Raw genomic sequence first — 24,420 nt, forward strand, 5'->3', positions numbered from 1 at the left:
GCTTAATGTAGTGCTCTGGTCTACATGCAGAAAGCACTCGATAAATACAGTTGATTGATAATAACTGTGGTATTTGTTAAATGCTTGTCACACCCTAAGAGCGAGGGAGAACAAGTATTTAAACTTCATTATCCAGAAGAGGAACTGAGGCACAGAGAAGTTAAGTGATTTGCCCAAGGTCACACAGCAGGCAAGCCGTCCTCTAGACTGTAAACTCATTGTGGACAAGGAAAGTGTCTACCATCTCTGTTATAGTGTACTTTCCCAAGAGCTTAGTACAGTGTTATGTACACAGTAAGTACTCAATAAATACGATTGATTGATTAGTTGAAGGGGAAGGATGGGACTAGAAACTAGGTCACACTGCTGACAGAGAGCGAGAGGGAGCCTGAGACATAGAGACAGAGAGACTAGATAGGGATAACAGATACAAGTAAATAAATCATCAAGTAAGTAAATGAGGGCTGAGGAGGCTGATGGGATGGCTTGACCAGATGTGGAAGGAATTAACCCTCCCCCCTTTACCCTGTTTCCCTCATTCTCCTACTTTTCTCTCTTCTCAATTTGTTTCCTCTTTTCATTTCACTTCCTTCCTTAGCAGGCATCTGTCTCTGTAATTATGGGCCTGTATTTCCATTTTTCTCGGATCAGATCTGTTCTCTGTTTATCAAAATGTGTGTGTGTGTGTGTGTGTGTGTGCGCGCACTGCCTCTCCCATCAGACTATCAGTCCCTTTGAGGGGAGGAACAGTATCTTCTCCCTCACTTCCACTCTTAGCTTCCAGCACAGCATGTGCCGGTGTGAGTCGTGGGTCATTTCTCTCCATCAGACTGTCAGCCTCTCAGAAGGCAGGCCCACTGTTGTTTCCTTATGTCCCTGGTAGAGCGCCCTGGGTTCCCTGTTCCCAGGCTGGGCCTGACTGATTGACTGACTGACTCTCTCTGTGATGATTTTCCAGACATACCTTGGCAGCCCCCACAGCAGTAAAGGTGATTGTACTTGGCTGAGGGTGCTGGTGGGTTACAAGGGCAGCTCAAGAACTTGTCAGGAGGCTTTCTGCAGAAATTTGCAGAAGCCAGAGCTTGTGGCCCAGTGGGATCCTGACCAAGGGCCTGATCCTCCATTGCTTCTTCAGACTTTTCCCACAATTACAGATAACACCAACACGCTGCCTGTCTCACCAGCCTGTAACCTAGGCATTATCCTTGACTCATCTCTCTCATTCAACCCACATATTCAGTCTGTCACCAAATCCCGTCGGTTCTACTTTCACAACACCTCCAGAATCCACCCTTTCCTCTCCATCCAAACTTATGTACATATCTGTAATGTATTTATTTATAATGGTGTCTGTCTCCCCCTCTGGACTGTAAGTTCCTTGTGGGCAGAGTCTGGCTGTTATATTGTTATATTGTACTCTCCCAAGCCCTTAGCACAGTGCTCTGCATACAGTGAGTGCTCAATAAGTACAACTGACCAACTGACTGACCCGCTCCCCAGGTCGAGCCTGAGGCTTCGGTTCCAGGATCCATCACCACCCTCATCATCATAGGTATTTATTGAGAGCCTACTATGTGCGGAGCTCTGTATTAGTACACAGGAGAATGTTATAAAAATAAAACACACCGTCCTTGTCCTCTTCAAAGAAAAGGTGCTAACTAGACCTGACCCATAAGCAAATATACAGATAAGGACTCCTTTTTAGATATTAGCATTTCATTAGTCAGCTACTGCTTCATTTTCTGGGAGTTTCAGAAGAATGGTGTGTACAAATGGGTGCGGGGACATATGTAGGTGGGAAGTGGGCAGGTGTGTAAATGCATGTTTGCGAGGGTTCTGTGGGTGTGGAGTGTCAGGGTAGGTGAGTATGTGCTTATGCTAAATTTGTGTATTTAGTATTTGTACATGAGTTACGGGCTGGCAAGTGAGAAGATTGAGTGTCGCGAAGGTGTGTGTGTATGCCAACAAGTGTAGGTGTGATTCTACAACCAGTGAATCTCTTAGCTTGGGCACGTGTACACTACCAGTGTGAATAGATTTCTTTGGCATTTGTTGGTGAGTGTGTATGTGTGTGTATGTGACTGTGTATGTGACTGTGTATGTGAGTGTGAGAGAGAGAAAGAGAGAGAGAGAAGCGCACGTGGGTGTATTTGTGGGGGTGGGTTATTCCTGAGCTGTTCTGGGGAAGGATTCCCAGAGACTTGCAGCAGCTTATTAGAATTTCTTTCTGCCTAAGGCTCTCCCCCTCAGTTGAAAGGCAATCAAGTCAAATGAAAGAGGTCTGATTGTGTGGAGCCAGCAGCCCAGGAAGGTTTCTTTGCTCCTCTCTGAGCCTCGGTGCCAGATCTTCCCCCTAGGCACAGAACCCAAGTGTCCAGCCTCCCCAGATGGTCCCAAGCTTCCAACAGCTGAATGAGTGGGGAAGGGGTTTCCATGCCTGCAAACTGCCACTTCCCTTTTTCCAGCACCCCCAGCCTTCCACACGGAGAGTACTTCCCACCACCTGCTCCTAGACGCATTATGGACTATCCTTGGACAAATGCCATCTTTTCAGGATGGTTGTTAGTAAGTGCTGCCCAGCTTGGAGATATGACCCTTGGTGTTTCTTCCCATCACGGGGTCCTTCCCAGAAGGCAAATGGGAACCATAAATGGCCAATGGAAGGAAGAAAAGATCTGGAGCTGTTCCAATCCAGAAGAGGACCTGGGTCAGCCTTGTTCAGGTCTTCCTGAAACCAAGGATCCCTAGGAAGGCCTGAAGGGAACTCACTGGCCCCTGTAAGTGCAGGGTGGCATGGGGCTTCTGGACCAAAACCCTGTTAGGGAAATCCCAGACCAGCCACTGGTGTGCGGGTAGTGCTGGGAGATTTGGACCTTCCAGGAGAGATCATGGAGCAGTAGTGACCATGCCCAGAAAGGCTCCATTTGCAATGTTGTGTGGCACTGGCCGCTTCTGCACACATCACGGGAATGGAGTCCGGCTTCATAGGGTCTAAAGTGTCCCTTGGGGCTGGCTGGCTGTTAAGACCGATGCCAGCAAGCCAATGCCAAGAGCCCTCAAGTTCGTGGACACTTGCCCTTGCCTCTCATAATCCAGCAAGAAGAGTACAGTGAATCCTCAACACCATTCCCACAGAATCTCAGCACTGCTCCAAATGGATCCTCAGCACCATTCCCAGTAGAACTTCAGTACCATTCTGAATAGATTCTCATCACCATTCTGAACACCTCAAACTCATTCCAAACAGATCCTCAGCACCATTCTGAACACCTCAGCACCATTCCAGATGGATCCTCAGCACCATTCTGAATGGAACCTCAGCACCATTCCGAATGAAACCTCAGCACCATTCCAAATGGAACCTCAGCATCATTCCGAATTCATCCTCAGCACCATTCTGAATGGATCCTCATCACCATTTTGAACACCTCAGCATCATTCCAAACAGAACCTCAGCACCATTCCAAATGGAACCTCAGCATCATTCCAACGGATCCTCAGCACCACTTCGAACCCCTCAGCACCATTCTGAAAAGAACTCAGCATCATTCCGAACGCTTCCTCAGCACCATTCTGAATGAAAGCTCAGCATTATTCCTAATGGAGCCTCAATACCTTTCCGAACAGATCCACAGTACCTCTCTGAATGGAGCATCAGCACCATTCCAAATGGATCCTCAGCACCATTCCGAATGGATCCTTAGCATTATTCTGAACTGATCCTCAGCACCATTCTGGGCGGTGGATCCATTAGTTTAAAGAGCCCCATGAGTAAGCAGTGAAATGGAAGCTGATTAGCTGTGAGTCATGGCCCAAGGCTCAGCTGCTCTGGCCCCTGGATAAAAAAACAGCTTTTCCAGGTGGTCGCCATGGAGCCCAGATCGCTGCTTTGTGTTCAGGTACTTAAGATGCTCATTTTCCAGGAGACGCAGAAGCTGTGGAGATAAGGAGCCAGGGAGGCCCCGGCGGGCAGTAGTCACCCAACTCAGGAATCCTTCTGAGGGACATTTGTGGATTATCTGGGGTCCAGGGGACAGGCTGGTCTTGGGATGAGATGTGGCATGAGAACTGATCAGTTTCACAAGAGTCCAGCATCCAGCTTTGTCTACTATCCCTCTTCAGCTGTTCCAAATGTCACCATCCCCTCATTCAGAGCCCTTCTGAAAAGTCACTTCCTCCAGGAAGCATCCCCTGAAGATGTGTTCCTCCACCTTCCGGGTCATGCCTTTCATTGGCTACTTCCAGGACCTGTTGAGGTGTTGGGGAAGAAGCCTGGGTTAGTGGAGCCTGAAGTTGGCTCCTGCTATTGCAGCCTCCAGAGCCCAGAGCTGAGACTTAAAGCAGGTAAGTGGCTCACAGAGAGCAGTGATTTGTCTATGTTTTGAACCAATCTTTTCACTAGCTCACTCATCACCAAGTGGAAAGAGCACGGGATTGGGAATCAGGAGACCTGTATTCTAATTCTGACTTTGCTGAGAGATTTTCAAGTGGGAGAATTCTTGATGGCTCGCTAAGGAAAGAAAGGGATTGATGAATGTCTTTCCTCAAACTGGCTGGATAAATACAGCAGAAAGGGGTCTGTGGGTCATAGTGGATCCCAAACTCATGTCTGTAGCACTGAAGCACAATTTCAAGTGACACTCAAAACCAACAGGACCAGTCACCCTGGTCTGCAAGTTATGATCAGAAACCAGGAACACTCTTTCTGATCAGATGTTTCAGGAAGATCGTGAGACTAAGTGGCAGAATCAAAAATGGCACTAGGCACTGGACAAGAAGCTTAAAGAAGAATTCAGGCCAAGATGGTCTGTGCCAATAGCAGAGATGGAAAGAGCTTCCAGTCAATTAATAGTATTAATTGAGGGGTTACTGTTTGTCTATTACACCCCTTTCTTTTTAGCTTCATTCACACCCGTGCGGATGAAATTTGCCATTCATTTGTATCACTTTCAAACCCAAAGGACAACTTGGTTCAAAGGCAGAAGATTCAGAAGTTGTGGGAGGTAGAAGTGAGAGAAGCAGCAAAAGACTGTAAACTCCTGGTGGGCAGGGAATATGCCTATCAACTGTGTTGCTTGTACTCTCTCAAGAGCTTGGTATAGTGCTCTACCCACAAGAAGCGCTCAACAGATACCACTGACTGATCAATAGCATTTACTGAGTGCTTAGTGGGGGCAGAGCACCGCACTGCACCGTACTAGGAGAGAAGAGGGGATATCCTGCCTCTTTCTCGAGGACTCCTCCTGGAGGGGCCAGTTTCGGTCTGAGGGGGCAAAGGGTCCTAAAGCCAAGGATGTCCTGGGAAAACATCCAGAGCTCACGCTCTGCTCAGAATTCACCATCCTCCCTGGTAGCTTATGATAAAGATCTGATGGATCTCACATCAAGCTTTTCAGGAGAAAATGTTATTTTGCCCCCAAATTATTTTCCACACATCCTTCTGAATTTGTTCACGTCCCATGAGGATGTGATTTATTAAGGGGAGAGAAAGACAGTGCTGAGGCCAAAGGAGGGAAGGAAGGGGAAAGAGAGAGGGGTGAGGAGGCAGTCCTCTGACATCCATCAGGCTCTCAGCCGGTCATCTTGCAAGGTGGCAATGTTGGATGAAGTTTGCCATTCATTTGTATCACTTTCAAACCCAAAGGACAGCTTGGTTCAAACTTAGCTGGACTTTTTTCTCTTTATGCATGTTGTGGGCATTCACTGGCCTCCCAGTGGGTGAAAATTAAAGTTCCATCTGCCTTGTCTGCAGACTCAGCTTTCCCCGTGCTCTCTTAAAAGTCCTGACAGGGCATCTATGCTCTCATTCACGGGTGGAAGTTCAGAGGAACGGGCCAGTCATTCGGGATTCAACACTTTGGGGGATTTGAGAGGTAGGAAGGATAGAGTTGTGTCTCTAGGGGTATGCTCAGTGGGTGTGGGGGTGCCCGCTGAGGGCAAGTAGTGGTGAGAAATGAGCCACACTGGAATGGTCTCTGGAGAGCTTCCAGCTGAGCAGGAGAGGTGAACATAACATTAAACCCTCTGTCCTGTCCTCCCCATCCTATCTCACCTTTACCCTGGCTGCAGCCTTTCTTTTCCACAAAGCTGGGAGTGGGTGTCCTGTGCCCCAGACCTCACTGTTAGTTATGGCTTGATGATTTCACCTCACTGATTGCTGGGACCCTTTTCTTTTATTCACTGTTTTGTTTTTTGTTTTGGTGATTGCTGTTATCTGATATAAGGGTTTAAATAAGTGGTTTAATTGGGCTAGAGACTGTAAGGAAAGGGCACCATTTAAAACACAAAGCCCCAATCGGACTGCAGTCAACCCTTAGTTATTTGTTTACCCTCAGTTATTTAGGGCTTTATTTTCAAGTGTGTGGATTTTTAAGCAGACTTGGAGCTTGATCTCCTCTTTTGTTTTCAGTCATTTTACTGTAAATTAACACCTTGAACACAAGGCAAAGTGGGGAGAGGTTAAAATGCTTGCTACATGTCAGCCACACTGGGGAAAGGCCCAGTGACAAAGCATAAGTGAAAATATTGCTTTGCAAGGGAATTATGGATTATCTATGAAATTTTGTTTTCAGTGATTGTCCATGATAATAGATAATCAATGTAAATCAAGGGAGCCTCTGAAAACCACAAATTAGCATGCCTAGCTACCTCCCTCAAGGGTTATTTGTTTCATTGCTGGGCTATGGTTGTACAGGTAATTGGAGAATGGATAGATAGAGGATGAATGGGTGGTGGATAAATGGAAAGGAGATGATGAAGGATGGTTGGATAGATGGTGGATGGGAAGCAGCACGGCCTAATGGAAAGTGCATGGGCCTGGGAGTCAGACGACCTGGGTTCTAATCCTGACTCTGTCACTTGTCTGCTGGGGTGCCTTAACTTCCTGTGCCTCAGTTTTCTCACCTGGAAAATGGAATTTAAATATCTCTTCTCCCTCCTAATTAGACTGCAAGCCCCATGTGGGACAGGAACTGTGTGACCTGGTTAACCTGTATTTACCCCAGAACCGAGAACAGTGCTTGATACATAGTAAGCTTTTAACAAATACTGTAATTATTACTGTTATCATGGATGGATAGATGGTGGATGAATTCTTTCATTCAGTCAGTTATATTTATTGAGTAGTTACTGTGTGCAGAGCACTATACTAAGCGATTGGGAGAGTACAACAGTAAACAGATCCATTCTCTGTCCACAACGAGAATGGAGGGACAGGTGAATGAGTGGATGAATGTTGGAAAATCGATGGATGGAAGATGGATAGATGGTGGAAGGATGAAGGGAAGATAGATGATGGATGATTGATGGATGAATAGATTGAAGATGGATGAATGGTTGCCATCAGAGAACCACTGGGAAGACACACTGTCTCTCCGGAATTCTGAGCGTGTGCAGGCATAAAATTCAGGTGTATTCCAAGCGGCAGCAGGTTCTAGTGGGTTTGGTGGAATGGGAGTAACACCATGGAGGTTCGGAGATCACATCACTAAGATAGGTACCCCATTAATCCCAAAGATAACCTCCCCGTGTCCCCCACTGCCCTGTCACCTGCTGCCTATTTCCTTTGGGTTCCGCTGCTTCTGTTTTTCCCATTTTCCTGTCTTTTGGATTGTTGTTCTTTATTTAGTATCCCTCGGTGCTCTCCCCCTTGACGTACAGGCGTTTCTATAGAAACCAGGCAGGGTGGAGTGGCCGGCAGAGTGGCATCGGATATGACTTTGACGCTCAAGATCATGGGCTCTTCTAGGTCAGTGACTGAGTGGGGTTGAGAGATGGCACCATGGGCAGATCCCTCATGGGGACACAGGGGGTTGGGAGACTTACCACCCTCCAATGCCATCTCCTCCCTCAAGAAGCCAAGGTCAGTCCTCTCAAGCCCTGGAGGCCAACCACGTGGGGGGCCGTCCCAGCTGCTCCTTCGAGAATGTGTCTTCAGTGTTTGTCTCTTGTGAATGGAGAGATTCCCTAACTGGGGGCATGGATGCTAGTGGCCATAATGACCTGTTGCCAGAGCGACCACTCCACCTCCCTCCAAAGTCTTGAACTCCTTACTCAGCTGGGTGGGGGCTGGGGGGTCATTTCTGGGAGGTGAGTAGTGGAGGGGAGGATGGGGACACAGTAGAAGCTGAGGGCAGAACCCTCAGGCCCTGGTGTGAGGGGAGAGAGGGTTGCTGACCGAATAGCTGATCTCTTAGACCAACCACAGGCAGTCTTCCAGTTTCAATCATGATTTAGGCCCTTTGCAATCACTTTATATAGCAATTTTGCTTTCAGAGGCTTGGGTCACTCAAATTCTCCTACCACGGTGAACTCTTCTTCTGCTCCGAAACAGTCAGAAATATTTCTTCTCCAGCAAATGTCTCTCTAGGGGGTGCTGAAGTTTCAACTAGATATTTAAAAATGCCACCATTACTATTATTATTACATTTATTAAGCACTGACTATGTGTTAAACCCTGAGGCAGCAAATAGATCACTAGTTCAGACAATGTTCCTGATCCTACTGGGGCTCAAAATGGAGGAGGTAGGGAGAATATATATCTTATCTCCATTTTAGAGAGGAAGAAACTGAGAAGCTGTCCTGAAGTAAACAAGGTCAGTTTACCAGAACAAGTCTCAGTTCTTGTAAAAGTCCCAGAATGAAGAGATGGATATGAAAGATGGTTAGCTGCTGCAGCAGCAGAGACCCTCTCGGCTCGTGGGAGCTGTGTCCACGTGGGACCTGAGCTGAGGTGGTGGGGGTGAGGGGGAAGCTCACTCTGGGTCAGCAGCAGCCAGAAGTTGGGAGACATGGAGGGATTGGGACCAAGCTGGCAGTCTCCTCTCCTTGTAGACAGTGTTTTCACTTTCAGCCCTGCCAAGCCGTTAAATGACTTGCTCAAGGTCACTCAGCAGGACAGTGGCAGAGCAGAGATCAGAACTCTGGTCTCCTGATTCTCGTCTTACTGCCTCCCCCTGAATAATAACAAAAGCATAAAACCCACAAATATAAACAGTAGAGATCATTAACTGCAGGGAGGATGGGGGAGGGGGAGGGATGGGAGCACTTAGCGGATCATTTTCGAGCAATCAACAGGCAATCATGTTGCAAACAAAGTTGATTGCCAGGGGTGAAGACAACAGACTAGGAGCAGATGAGCCATCTTTGAAAAGGAGGTGAAGAGATGGAAAATTGGGAGCTTCGTGAAGTCCTTCAGTGAAGGCTCAATCACTGCCTGAAAGCACAATAAATAACCCAGAGCCAACCTGGCCATGCTGGACAACAATGCAGAAAGAGAAGTCACGGCACAGGGAGGTCAAACACTGACCAGTGACTGATCTCGGGTTCTGCCTTCCTTTCAACAAGGCGAGGGTGGGACCATCTGGGTGTTTTACCTAGGCCAGGAGAAAGCTGGGAAAGGAAACATCTCAGAAACCATCCGGGTATGGGCCTTGTTCCGAAACCGGCTCAGAAAGTGGGGGGTCCCATCACAGCCTCGAGGACCACCTTCATGGACTGGCAACTGACAACTTGTCGGTCTTCCCTTCTGTCCATCCCCTAGATGGTAGCCCCTTTGGTGGAGATGCAGCGTCAGTGTACAGGCCCTCTCAGACCCTCCCCTGCCACAGTAGTGTTTGGATAATAATAATAATAATGATAATGACAGCATGCATTAAGCCTTTACTATTTGCCAAGCACTGTTGTAAGTGCTGGGGTAGATACAAGGTAATCAGGTTGTTCCAAGTGGAGCTCACAGTCTTCATCCCCATTTTACAAATGAGGTAGCTAAGGCACAGAGAAGTTAAGTGATTTGCCCAAAGTCACACAGCTGGCAAGCGGCAGAGCTGGGATTAGAATCCATGACCTCTGACTCCCAAGCCTGTGCTCTTTCCACTAAGCCACATTGCTTCTCAATGTCCTTAATTGCTTCTCAATCATTTGGATGACCTCTGTGGACAGGGCTCAGTGAACAACTGCCCCGAACCAGCTTTAGTGCCCCCTGTCTCCTACCTCCTCCAACCCCTACACTGGCCCTGCCAGGCCAGGAGAGGTGGTGTTTAAATGCCATTCATTGCTTTAATCTCCCTTTAATCAATCAACGGTGTTTATTGAGTGCTAACTGTGTGAAGAGGACTGTACTAAGCACCTGGAAACTGTACAGTACAATAGAGGTGGTAGACAGGATCCAAGTCCACAAGGAGCTCACAGTCTCCCCTTCTCCCTCTCCCTCTTCTTCAACCCCAATCTTAATTTCAATACTTTTAAGTGGCCCTCTCTCGTCCCAGGAATATGGTGGCAGGGGACGGGACAATAGGGACCGTCTAACTAAACCAGGGCGGTCTGGGAGCATAAACTGGAAGATCCCAGACAGCCAGAGGCTGGAGCCTGGAGTTCTCACACGAGAGCCCTATGCTCGCAGATAAACCAAGGGAAACCTGGAGGGGAGGGGGCTACAGAAAGAGGGTTCCGTGATGACTCCAAAGAAACTCAATCTGAAAATCTGGAGAACAGTGGGGATCAGAGACAGATGCCCCCTGGCCCAGAGAGGAAGGGCACAAGAGGGGTGTTGGGAGGTGATATTAGCAAGGCCAAATCCCATGCACCTCGCTCAAGGGATGCCCAAGGTGTGGAGACCTGATAAGGGCCTGCTAATGCTTCTGAGGGCCTGGGAGGGAAAGGAATTGTTGGTGTGCTCTTCTGGGAAGGGAGAGAAATAGGAAAAGGACTGGGATGAGATAAGGGAAAGGAAATTGGAGCAGGCTATGAGGAGAGCCTAGAGTGCCAGTGGCTGCAGTTATAAGGCTGAGGTATAATAGCTCCAGTTTATAGCTAATCAACAAAATGTGCTTGGAAGAGGGGTTTGCTTTTTTTAATTTTGTCTTTGTAAATTAGGGAAGTAGAGACTATTACCCCTCACAGATACAATCTCCCGGCTGGCACATTTCTCAAAATTTTGACTGCCGCCACCCTATCACCCCCTTGAAGGGGTCCCCTGAAGCTACTTGCCTCCCTTGCTTACTGCCTGCAGCTGGACCTGCCAGTGGAAAGGGGGTGCAGAAGATAAGAAAGTTCTGAAGTTTTTAAAAAACGGAAGCGGGGTACGTCAGGGTGGTAAAAAGGCTGGCTGGCAGAGCAAGAAAACCAAAGAGTAAATGAAAAAACTAAGGTTGGGGCAGCACTGGCTTCTTGTTGGAGGAAAGACTGATGAAACAAATGCAGGAACGACTGGCATATTTGCCTTGCCCAGAGCGCAAAGCCTCACGGATATTATGGGCTCCGAATTGGTTGACCTGAAGGTGAAGGTTCTAGTGTCTAGAGAAGGATTCCGAGATGCTATGCCAAACAAAATAATGAACCAGTGTTAAGACTCACACTTGGCATTAATGTTTTATGGAAAGCTAGGAGTGTGGATCGTAAGGGGGGAGATCAGAGGGTGGAAAGGACAACAGGGGCACCGCCGGAAAATCATCGGAAAAGGGGTAAAACTGAGTTGCACTCTAAGATATTGTAATGTAATTTTGTTTTATGAACTGTTTGTTTTGGATGACTTTTGTGAAAATGAAATACAGGAAAATTTTGTTAGGATCCTGTGGGAAGTGTGTTCAGGGGAGGAGAACAAAGGAACTTTTTAAATTCAATCAAGTTAAACCTGGTAGGGTCAAACCTGGTGGGGTTTGAAAAATTAAAGGTGAAATTAAACATCAAGTTCTGGGGAACACTGATAAGTCTTGAAAAAGATAAATGATTAAAACGGTACGTGGGTAAGACCCTTTGATGCTCTCCAGTCACTCACCCCCTCTAACAAAACTCCTCTTTTCACTTGTTTCTCTCTCCAGCTTGCCCTTTTTCCTTCACAAACTCACTTTTTACCTGACTTGCCACTCTGCCACCTCAGCACCCTCACTCCTTCTGTTCCCCGAGTTTGGCACTCCCTTCCCTCCTCATATTGGACAGCCTACATATTCAAAACCTTCCTCAAATCTAATTTCCTCCAACAAGTCTTCCCAGATTAATTCTCTCTCTCCCAGTCAATCAATAGTATTTATTGAGCCCTTAGGGCACAGAGCACTGTACTAAGCGCTTGGAAGAGTACACTATAACAGAGTCTGTAGACACGTCCCAAGTCATACCAACCCACCAGCGATCTCTAGTACTCCTATACTTGGGAAGCAGGGTGTCCTATTAGAAAGAGCATGATTCTGGGAACCAGAGGACCTGGGTTCTAATCCTTGCTCTGCCACTTGTCTGCTGTGTGACCTTGGACAAGTCACTTATCTATCAATCAATTAGTGGTATTTTTTGAGCACTTACTGTGTGTCGAGAGTCCTCCGTTTCTGTTTCCTCTTATGTAAAATGTGAATTCAACATTTGTTCTCCCTCCCACTTAGACTGTGACTCCCATGCAGGACAGGAAATGTGTCAACTTGATTATCCTCTATCGACTCTAGCATTTAGTTCAGGGTTCAGGACATAAAAAGCATTTCATAAAAATCAAAATTATACCCATCCTCAGCTTTTGTGTGTCCATATTTATTCAACTGTAGATTCAATTATTTATTTCGACTGTTCTATAAGTGTTATTTTGTCTGCCTCCTTTGTTTAGAGTGTAAACTCATTAGGATCAGGCCCCTTTTTTATCTTTTACTTCCCAAGTTGTCAATAAACACAACCACTACTTCTATGACTACTGCTGTTGCTGCTGCTGCTAATAATGATGATATTTGTTAATGATGATATCTGTTATGCACTTACTATGTGCAAATCACTGTTCTAAGCCTTGGGGGGGGGATACAAGGTGATCAGGTTGTCCCACGTAGGGCTCACAGTCTTCAACCCTATTTTCCAGAGGAGGTAACTGAGGCACAGAGAAGTTGTGACTTGCCTGAAGTCACACAGCTGACTAGTGGCAGAGCCAGGATTTGAACCCATGACCTCTGACTCCCAAGTCCGGGCTCTTTCCACTGAGCCATACTGCTACTGCCATTGCTAGTACCGCATCCACCAGCACAACTAAGTAAGGTGTTTAGTGGCACTCAATAAATGCTCTTTCTAGTACAATCTGGAAAACACCCTCAAAATCATTCTTGTACTCTAGATTCTGCCCAGGTGGGGCCTGTGTCTTGCTCCAGCCACAGATCACCATCCAGCTTTGAATATTTCATCCTGGACTAGGGTGGCTGCTCATCCAGTTTTAAACTGGACAGTCCGGTTTTCATCTGGCGGAGCAATGTCCGTGTTTTTATTTTCAGCCAAGGGACTCCCTCTGCCCCAACTCCTGCTGCCAATTTCTGGGGTTGGAAAGTGGGGACCATAATCACGGGGGATCTGGGATGAGACTGGAAAGACTCTGGGGTAAGTGGAAGGATGGGGAGTGCTCGGTGATCTTCCTCGCCCCACTGAGACATTCTGTAGGTGTTACAGGGTTCCCCAAAATGTGTCACTAATGGGGTCTCCTGTTAGCTATGAAACAGAGAGGCAGTGTGGCCTAGTGGAGAAAGCACGGGCCCGGGGGTCAGAAGGACCTGGGTTCTAATCCCAGCTCTGCCACTTGTCTGATGGATGACTTAACTTCCCTGTGCCTTGGTTACCTCATCTGTAAATGAGGATTAAGACTGTGAGCCCCATGTGGAACAGGAACTGTGCCCAACCTGAATAACTTATATCCAATCCAGTGCTTAGTACAGTGCCTGGAACAGTGCTTAGCACTTAACAAACACCATAAAACAAAACCAGAAAAGTCTCTTTTGCTTCCGGGTTGCCAAAAGAGTGTCCAATATTGTCTAGGGTCATTGCCGCATATGGTCCTTGCTTCTCCTGCCCTGTGGACAGGAACCAGCTGCGGAGAGAGGTGGGCTTTTGGGTCATAACTGCAGCCAATAACTGGTGAGACGAAAACAGAGGCTTGAGAGCCGAGGGAAGGAAAGTCAGGCCACAAAATGACCGTTTTCTCAACTCCCAGGGATCTTACAGATAATTACTGGGAGTATGAAAATAGCAAGCAAATTACCTCTTCTCCTCTTAAGTGATCAACTTTCTTCTCCCATCTCCTTATTACCTAGGCATAAGGCACTGTTATCAAAGAAATTTGGAAAGCAAGCATCATCTTTGTTTGAAAGAGACTCAGCAAAGCAACAAACTCAAAAAATAGGCTCTTCACTGATGTCAAAGCGTAAACTACGGAGGGTAACAGGGAATGAAAATGTTGAAAATCACCTTGGCTGTCAACGTCACAGCACCATCTTTGTGGTCATCACAAATGTCATTCTCATCCTTGTCTTCCTCATCACTTTCACCACAGTCATCAACACTGACACAATCTTCGTCTATCATCATCATTAAGGTAACTCTCATCTTCTCAATCAACCAGTCATGATTACTGAGCATCTATTGGGCGCAGAGCACCTGGGAAGGTACAGCGAAAACAAAATACGCAATCTTCACCCTTAGTAATTTATAATTCAACAGGGAAGTTGGGCACAGATATTTGCAGTTTGGAGGAAAAATAGAATGGGAAGGTGAGAAGTAGTGGGAAGACCACGGACCTGGGAGTCAACGGACCTGGATTCTAATTCTGGCCCTGCCACCTGTCTGCTGCGTGACCTTGGGCAAGTCACTTAACTTCTCTGGGCCTCGGTTACTTCATCTGAAAATGGGGATTAAGACTATGAGGCCCATGTGGGACAAGGACAGTGTCCAATCCGATTAACTTGTATCTACCCCAGCTCTTAGCACAGTGTCTGTCATAGAATAAGTGCTCAACAAATACCATAAAAAATGGTGGGTAGGTGAATATTCAAGTGCTCCAACTGTGGGTTTCAGAAATCAATTTTTACTTAAGGGTTACAGGTAGTTTTGAGTTGGTGGTTGATCACAAATGTCATAATTACTGAATACTATCTTCATTACCATCACTGTCACAATCACATACATGCACATATGTGCAGATGAAGAAGGACTCTTTTTATTCTTGCATGTATGTAGGACTATCTACTTCCTATTTCAACGACTATGGCAGAAGACAGGATGTTCTGGAGAAAATACATCCATAGAGTCACTATGAATTGAAAATGACTCTATGGCACTGGGTAATAATAATAATTTAAAGGACAGACCTCTAATGAAGAAATCCACCAAAGGGCGTACTGGGGGCTGAAAAGTTCAGTGTCGGCCCTTACCGCACCACATCACTCAGACTGTTTTATGTTGAGCTGGCGTGTTTGAGGTTTGCGCACCTGCTATTTTCTGTCTAGCTTCCTTGCCTCCTGACCTCCTTGAAGCTCCTGGCTCCGAAGAATGACTGCTTTGTTGCCGGCAGGTGCACCATACTGGTCTGCCTGGTGCACGGCTCTACCTCCGGGTCTTTGGCTCTGCTGACACTTCAGATCATTTCCTGGGTTCCCCTTGTTTTCACTTGCCCCTCGCCACCCAACACACAGAGGGCCGAAGAGCCAGTCTCCCCCAGGTTCCGTACGCTGTAAGCTCCTTGTGGGCAGTGAACACTGACTCTGTGCTCCCCTCCAGACTTGGGGACACTGGATAGGGCTAGGGGGCTGAGAGCAGTGGGGTTGAGGGTGGGGGAGGGTATGGAAACTTCACCAGCCCTCTTCCTCCCCAACTCTGGAGAAGCAGCGTGGCTCAGTGGAAAGATCCCGGGCTTGGGAGTCAGAGGTCATGGGTTCGAATCCCAGCTCTGCCACTTGTCAGCTGTGTGACTTTGGGCAAGTCACTTCACTTCTCTGTGCCTCGGTTACCTCATCTGTAAAATGGGGATTAACTGTGAGCCTCACGTGGGACAACCTGATTACCTTTTATCTATCCCAGCGCTTAGAACAGTGCTGTTTAACAAATACCAACATTATTACTCTCAGCCTGCTGTCCTCCTTCCTCCCCATCCCCGCACCAGCTTCGAGCACCACGGCAACCTCTCATCCAGGAGCTGGTGGTGGTGCTCCTTGCTTACCAAAACCTAGAAGGGAAGGCAGCTGCTTTCCCTCCTGCGCAGCATCTTCTCTTTGGGCCTTCTTTTCACTTTCCCTTGTTGTGCTGTTGCCTCCGGTCCTATAAATAGTACTTACTAAGCATTCCCTAGGTGCCCAGGGGGTCACATTCTAAGAGGGAGAGCAGGTATTTTAGCCTCATTTTATAAGTGAGGAAACTGAGGTCCAGAGAGGTTAAGTGACTTGTCCAAGGTTACACAGTAAGCAAGAAGCCAAGCTGGGTCAAGAACCTGGGTCATCTGGCTCCCAGACCCATGCAATTTCCACCTAGCTACCTGACTTCCCTAGCAAACTCTGGAGAATCTAGGGCAGGGGCCTGCTGGCTGGGGTCGGGGTGGGATAGTTGGGGGGTCTGGGTTGTTTGGATTTCCTGAGACCTTTTCCCAGGACCTCGGGGTGAACTATCCCCCCAAAGCTCCATTCTGCTGACTTGCCCAGGAAGCAGATGTGACTTGAGAGGGTCAAGAGCCCCGGCCAGATCTTCCCCACCCCCATGCCAGCATGCCGGGGCTCTGCCCACCCACTGGGAGGAGGACATGGGAGCTGGGCCCAGCGCTGGGCACTGCCAAGCTATTGGCTTTCCCGGCTAGTGTTGCACTTTGCTTATCTCATCCTTGCAGGTGGAGTCACCTACCAGCTGGTTGCCGATCTCACCAACCTGCCAACTGTCCATCCCCTGCCAATGACACCCTGGAGGGGGGCCCCAACTGATGGCAGCAGACCGGCGGAGCCTTAAATAGTACGGGATCAGTGCCAGGGATGATCTTTTCTCTTTTTTATTAACATTGTTACCTGAAGTCTACCTTTTTTTTGACCAGTCTAATTTCTTCTACCCCACCCCCCTCCCCTCGGGGAGTGAAACCTCCTCTCCAGCAGTCTCCTGCCAGAGAGAAATTGCCTCTTTTTGGCCTCGGGAATCAGCGGAAGGTGAGGAAGACTCCCAGAGGCCTCGAGCTGTCCCACTGAGGGGCACTTCACCCTGCGTCCGGATTTAGAAACGAACACGGCAGCAGTCAAATGGCCAACCTGGTCTAGGCTGCCAACCTCAACCTGGCCAACTCCAACCAGGCAGAATGTTCCTTCCAGGTTTGAGAGAGTAGCCGGGGACAGAGCAGTACGTCCTGCATGCATCTTCCTGGGGGTGGGGCGGGGCCAAATGGGGACATGTTGGTTGAGGCAGGAGAAGCAACTGTGAGAGGATGTCGGGGGGATCTGTGGAAACAATCACTCACCTCTCTTGTCGGTTCCTTGCTTTGAGGTGCTCAGCAGTTGGGCAAGAAATCTCACTCCCCCTCCCGCAGTCCTGGAAAAGTGGGGTGTTGTTGCCTGTGATTAATTGCAGGAGGTCAGAAGCACAGAGTAGGGGACTGATCCAACATGTCCTGGACACAGTCACTACTCCCCATGCTGCGGCATCTCACCTGCAAAACTCACTGCAGTAACCAATTCCACTGAACTGGGCACCAGTCAGCCTTGCAGAGGTGGGCCTAAGGGGACCCACTTGGAGCTCATTATGGCAGCTGCATGCTAACCTGGCCCAGACTTCTTTCTGGGCTATTTGATGTCACTTCTGTTCTTTCGAACCAAAGCCTGTCTGACATCTGGAATCCCCCTGAATTGTGGAAAATAATAATAATGATAATGATAATAATGTTGGTATTTGTTACCTCCTCTTCTTTCACTTTCTTCTACCTATCCCCACCTCTACCCCAGACTATCCTTGCCCCTATCCCTGCCCCCATCCTCATCCCTGTCCCCGTAATAATAATGTTGGTATTTGTTAAGCGCTTACTTTGTGCAGAGCACTGTTCTAAGCACTGGGGGAGATACAGGGTAATCAGGTCATCCCACGTGAGTCTCACAGTTAATCCCCATTTTCCAGATGAGGTAACTGAGGCACAGAGAAGTTAAGTGACTCGCCCACAGTCACCCAGCTGACAAGTGGCAGAGCCGGGAGTTGAACCCATGACCTCTGACTCCGAAGCCCAGGCTCTTTCCATTGAGCCACGCTGCTTCCCCTAGGATAAATACATCCCTAGGATGTAGGATAAATATTTTATCCTCTTTTCTTCTTCAGGAGAGACTTGAGCTTTTTCCCAAGGGACCAGATCAGTAAGCAGCATTTTTTAGTGGATGGAGCATGGGCCTGGGAGTCAGAAGGTCACGGATTCTAATCCTGGCTCCGCCACTTGTCTGCTGTGTGGCCTTGGGCAAGTCACTAAACTTGCTTGTGCCTCAGTGACCTCATCTGTAAAATGGGATTAAGACTGTGAGCCCCATGTGGGAATGGACTGTGTCCAACTTGATTTGCTTGTAATAATAAATAATAAAATAATTAGGGTATTTGTTAAATGCTTACTATGTGCCAAGAACTGTTCTAAGAACTGGGGTGGATACAAGGTAATCAGGTTGACCCACCTCAGTTGAAGCTACTCCAGTGCTTAGTACAGTGCAGCGTGGCTCAGTGGAAAGAGCCCGGGCTTGGGAGCCAGAGGTCATGGGTTCGAATTCCGCTCTGCCACTTGTCAGCTGTGTGACTGTGGGCAAGTCACTTAACTTCTCTGTGCCTCAGTTACCTCATCTGTAAAATGAGTATTAACTGTGAGCCTCATGTGGGACAACCTGATTACCCTGTATCTACCCCAGAGCTTAGAACAGTGCTTTGCACATAGTAAGCGCTTAACAAATACCAACATTATATGAGAAGCAGCGTGGCGCAGTGGAAAGAGCACGGGCTTTGGAGTCAGGGCTCATGAGTTCGAATCCCAGCTCTGCCACTTGTCAGCTGTGTGACTGTGGGCAAGTCACTTCACTTCTCTGTGCCTCAGTTCCCTCATCTGTAAAATGGGGATTAAGACTGTGAGCCCCACGTGGGACAACCTGATTCCCCTGTGTTTACCCCAGCGCTTAGAACAGTGCTCTGCACATAGTAAGCGCTTAACAAATACCAACATTATTATTATTATTATTATTACATAGTAAGCGCTTAACAAATACCATAATTCTTGTATTATTATGAGACATTCTGTCTCCCGTCAGAGAATCTGGGCAAACTCCTTCACGGCTACTGTCAGAAACTGAATCCTGGGCTGGGTGGGTCGCGGGACGAACCCTTGTCGGCGTAGCTGGGATCGGATGGTGTCAACCATCTTAGGGTGGAAGTACTCAGGAGAAGTCCACCATGGGGGAAGAAGGGTCCTGGGAAGAAGCATCTCCTGGGTTGAACCCTGGGCTTAGAGTCAGGTAATCTCTCTGGCACGAGCCCCAGGTGCCACAGAGCACAGTCCGATCCAGACACCGTAATCGTTGTAGCCCAGGCTATGATTGAATGAATGAATGAATGAAAGGATAGAGAGCGTCCTGGTGGGGGAGGGGAGGGAGTGCTGAAGGAATGGGGGGGGGGGTCCTGCTCCCCAGTTAACTCAGTTGCAACCCCACAACCCAAGTCCATCCTCACCCCCTGTCTCCCCAGGAGCAGTGGCACAGAAGGAGACTCTGTGGCCATCTGAGTGACCAGAGGGGAATTGGTGACATCCTCCTCCCATTGAGGCTCTGTGGAAAGAACACAGACTTGGGAGTCAGAGGACGTGGGTTCTAATCCCGGCTCCGCCACTCGTCTGCTGAGTGATCTCGGGCAAGCCGTTTCAATTCTCTGTGCCCCATTTACCTCATCTGTAAAATGGGGACGAAGACAGTGAGCCCCACATGGGACAACCTGATTGTCTTGTATCTATCCCAGCGTTTAGAACAGTGCTCGACACATAGTAAGCCCTTAACAAATACCATAATTATCATTATTACCCCCCACCGGCTATTCCCCCCGTCCTCCCCCGACTGGACAACACCCCGAGGGCCTCTGATCCGAGGACGCCCAGCCGGGTCTCCGCTCACCCGGGTCTCCGCTCACCCTTCTCCCCGCACCCCAATCCCACCTTCCCTCATCCTCCAGCCGCCCCACTCAACGGGGCGACAAGACAGAGCGTCGGGCTGGGCTTCCGCAACAGCCAGGGAGATCACGGCTGAGCACCGAGGGATGGGGAGTGAAGGCCTCTGGATTTTGGCATCTCCAAGCCAGGGATTCATTCCATCCTTCCCTGCCTGGACCCGGCTCTTCCCAGGACCCGACCGGCCCACAGCGGGGCCCTGCGCCATCTAGTGGCCGGACGAGCAGCTGCAGCGTCCTCGCTCGCACAATTTCTACCCAACCCTTGCGGTTTAACCCTCGGAGAAAGGAGCAAGATAACAATAATAATGGTAATGTTGGTATTTGTTAAGCGCTTACTACGTGCAGAGCACTGTTCTAAGCGCTGGGGTAGATACAGGGTGATCAGGCGTCCCACGTGAGGCTCACAGTTAATCCCCATTTTACAGATGAGGTAACTGAGGCCCAGAGAAGTGAAGTGACTGGCCCACAGTCCCAGAGCTGACAAGTGGCAGAGCCGGGATTCCCAAGCCCGTGCTCTTTCCACTGAGCCATGCTCTAAGATCTGAGGAGATTCTCCTCTTCCTTTTCCTCCTCCTTCTCTTCCTCCCTCCCCTCCCCCTCCTCCTCTAAGAAGCGGTTCATGCCCCAGCCACCTGGGAGCAACTAAAGGACAGGGACTGTGTCCGACCTGATTATCTTGCATCTACTCCGGTGCTTAGTACAGTGCTTGACACATCGTAAACAATCCCACAAATACCACCATTATAATAATTAATAATTAATTGTAAAAGTACTTGTTAAGTGCTTACTATGTGCCAAGCACCATTCTAAGCTATGGGTTAAATACAAGTTAATCAGATTGGACCCACTCCCTGTCCCATATGGGGCTCGCAGTCTTAGTCCCCATTTGACCGATGAGGTAACTGAGTCCAGAGAAGTGAAGTGGTTTGCCCAAGGTCACACAGCAGACCAGTGGCAGAGCAGGGATTAGAACCCAGGTCCTTCCGACTTCCACGCCCACGTTCTTTCCACTAGGCCACATTATAGTTATTATTATTACCATGCTCCCCGCATTTTCTGAATGGAGAGGTGGACATTTCTTTGGAACTATCTAATGAAAGGCAATATTTTGTATCTACTCCAGTGCTTAGTACAGTGTTTGGCACAGAGTAGACACTTAACAAATACTACCAATACCATAGATTATCATTATTACTGTGCTTCCTGCATTTTTTGAATGGATGGGAGGCATTACTTTGGGAATACTTGATGAAAGAGAACCCAAAGGGTGAATAGCCACCCCCCTCATCCTTTCTGAATTCATTCATTCATTCATGCAGAGCACTGTACTGAGCGCTTGGAATGTACAGATCGGCAACAGATTTCTGAATGTTCTGAATGCCAGAACTCACTCTCTCCCCTGCCCTGACCCAGATCCTCCCAGGCCGGGGAAGGGCCCTGTGGTTCCCTGAGCCCGGAAGTTCCTTTTAAGCAGATCCGAATGTTCCCAGCCACCGCCACAACCAACGCCGCCGCAGCCACCGCGGGCAGGTATAAATAAATCTGAAGTTATGTTAACAAGGGTTCCCTAACAGCCCTCTGACAGCTCTGCCACTAGGAATTATGCAGCTGCAGCCAGCCACCCGAGTGTCTTGACGGATTGAAAGCTTTCTGGAAGAAGCGGGGAGCACTGAGGGGAGCGAGAGGAGGGAAATCAAAGGACGATCCGGCTCAGACAGACAAGGCCAGAAACGAGCATTTGCCTAAGGCAGAGGAGATGTCACCCAGCGAAGTGCTAGTTCTCTGGCTTTCCTTCCTCCTCTTTCCGCGGGTTCAAGCCCGGACTGTATTATTCTGGGTGACTGCAGCTTCTGAAATAGACCAACCTAGAGAGCAGGGATCATGTCTACTAATTCTAGTGTACTCTCTAAAGAGCTCAGTACAGTGCTCTGCACACAGTAGACTGAAGCTCCTCGAGGGTACGGATCTTGTCTACTAAAACTATTGTACTCTCCCAAGTGCTCAGTACAGTGCTCTGCACCCAGGAGACTGCAAGCTCCTTGAGGGTATGGTTTGTGTCTACCATCTCTACTGTACTCTCCCATGAGTTCAGTACAGTGCTTTGCACATAGTAGACAGCATGGCTCAGTGGAAAGAGCACAGGCTTGGGAGTCAGAGGTCATGAGTTCGAATCCCAACTCTGCCACTTGTCAGCTGTGTGACTGTGGGCAAGTCACTTAACTTCTCTGTCCCTCAGTTCCCTCATCTGTAAAATGGGGATTAAAACTGTGAGCCTCATGTGGGGCAACCTGATTACCCTGTATCTACCCCAGCGCTTAGAATAGTGCTCTGCACATAGTAAGCGCTTAACAAATACCAGCATTATAATTATTATTATTAGACCGTAATTGTGCCTACTAATTCTAGTGTACTCTCCTAAACACTCAGAACAGTGCTCTACATGCAGTAAAAGTTCAATAAGAAATGTAGATTGATTGACTGATAGAGCCCAAGGGTGATATAGCTTGAGAACATGGGGAGCCTTTGGCTGAATGATAAAATTGGAAAGGCTCATCCAAAGTCATTTTGCTCACCTCCCTGTCTTCTGAAAATAATCGCTCTAGGCCCAAGGGTCAGGGATTCATCTTGTTCTGGAAGGTCTGGAGGTAAGGGGATTCCGTGTTCTCACCAGGGCACCCTATTCCAGGCCTTGGCACCATCAGCTTCCACAGCGGTGTGAGTAGCATGGGATGACATGGGTAGAACAGTGAGCAGAATGAGTAGCAGTGTGGTCTAGGGGAATGAGCACAGGCCTGGGAGTCAGAAGGACTGTGTTCTAATCCCTGCTCTGTCGCTTGTGTGCTGTGAGACCTTGGGTAAATCACCTAACTTCTCTGTACCTCAGTTACCTTTTCTGTAAAATGGGGATTAAGATCGTGAGCCTATGTGGGATCTGACTAGGTCCAATCTGACTAACTTGTATCTACCCCAGCACTTAGTATAGTGCCTGGCACATAGTAAGCACTTAACAAATACCATAAAAAGCACAAAAAAAAGCAACCTTTCTTTGCTGGAAGTTGCACTGGATGGACTGGCGTCACTGCCCTTGCTTCAACCCCTCTAACTCCAGTTTCTCTTTTTGTCTGCATTCTATATTTCAAATCACTGACCACTCTCAAAGATCCATGAGTGGATTATCCGCTTCGGGGCGTTTCCACAGCAGATCTGAAAACTTCCTTCGGCTCTAATCCAACCTCGTGCGTGCTCAGCACCCACAGTCTCAACAACGGTTTGTCCGAGGCCCCCAGCAACCCAGGGTCTCTTCCCGCCACGGGCTTGCCGGGACTCCAGCGCTCGCCCCCATTTGGTAGAATCTGTTGTTTGGTATCTTCTGTGCCATTCCTCCCCTGCACTAGGCAGATAATTGGGAGTTGGCTGCAAACCGGCTTTCCCGAACATTTCTGCTGGCTAAGTGCTGCCAGAAAACTCCTGTCCAGACAGCTGTCCTGTCCCCCAAATACGGCTGTCCCAGAAACAATCAGAGCTGTCTGACCCGATTTGGAGCAAATCGTCAATCCGCAATCCTCCGGTCTCTTCAAATATGCGACTTGTGCCACTCAGGATTGGGGGCAGATCCTGAGTAAGAGGACAGAACCTGACACTCACTCAGCCTTAGGCCTACTAATAATAATGATAATGATAATTATGGTACTTGTTAAGTGCTTAATATGTGCTAAGCACTGTTCTAGATGCTGGGGTAAATACAAGTTAATCAGGTTGGACACAATTCCTGTTCCACAATGGGCTCACACTCCTAATCCCCACTTTACAGATGAGGTAAGTGACTTGCCCAGGGTCACACAACAGACCCGTGGTGGAACTGGGATTAGAACCCAGACCCTTCTGGCTCCCTGGCCCATGCTTTATTCACTAAGCCTACTCTGCTCATTGGTGATTCACCGCTTTTCCTTCTGTTCTTGGCCAGACTTGGGCTGCGGGGCTAGAGAGATGAGTGTCAGTTTGGCCTGTTTCCTCAGCTGGTGGTTCCTTCTAGGGAAACACCCAGTTTTCCCCAACAGAGGGAAATCTCTGGAAAGCAGAAATGACCAGGGACTGTAATATACAACCCAATGGGTTGAGCCAGAGAGGGAACAATCCACTTGGACTCCAAAGACTTGAGTCTCCTGTTCTCTGCCCTCAAAGGCTCTGAACATTAGAAATGTCCCATAACCTCCTCTCTCTTCTTCCTTGCCTCAGTTCCCCCACTTTATCCTGTACCCAAGAGGTGAAGAGAGAGAGAGAGGAATTAAAAGATATTTCTACAGCAGCATGGCCTAGTGGAAAGATCACGGGCCTGAAAGTCAGAAGACCTGGGTTCTAATCCTGGATCTGCCACTTGCTGTTGTGCAAACTTAGATAAATCACTTAACTTCTCTGTGCCTCAGTTTCCTCATCTGTAAAAATGTGGATTAAATCTTACTCCCTCTTATTTAGATTGTGAGCCCAGTGTAGGACAGG

General features: G+C 48.3%; 1 long non-coding RNA gene across 1 annotated transcript; it reads left to right on the forward strand.

Annotated features, from left to right (window-relative positions):
* Positions 1-3,703: 3,703 nt before the first annotated feature.
* LOC103167541 lies at positions 3,704-16,779 on the forward strand. The gene is made up of 3 exons (XR_485179.3): positions 3,704-4,344; positions 14,040-14,320; positions 16,598-16,779. It is a non-coding gene; the product is annotated as an uncharacterized LOC103167541 (long non-coding RNA).
* Positions 16,780-24,420: the final 7,641 nt, after the last annotated feature.

Source organism: Ornithorhynchus anatinus, chromosome 4 (genome assembly GCF_004115215.2).
Source record: "Ornithorhynchus anatinus isolate Pmale09 chromosome 4, mOrnAna1.pri.v4, whole genome shotgun sequence".
NCBI lineage: Eukaryota > Metazoa > Chordata > Mammalia > Monotremata > Ornithorhynchidae > Ornithorhynchus > Ornithorhynchus anatinus.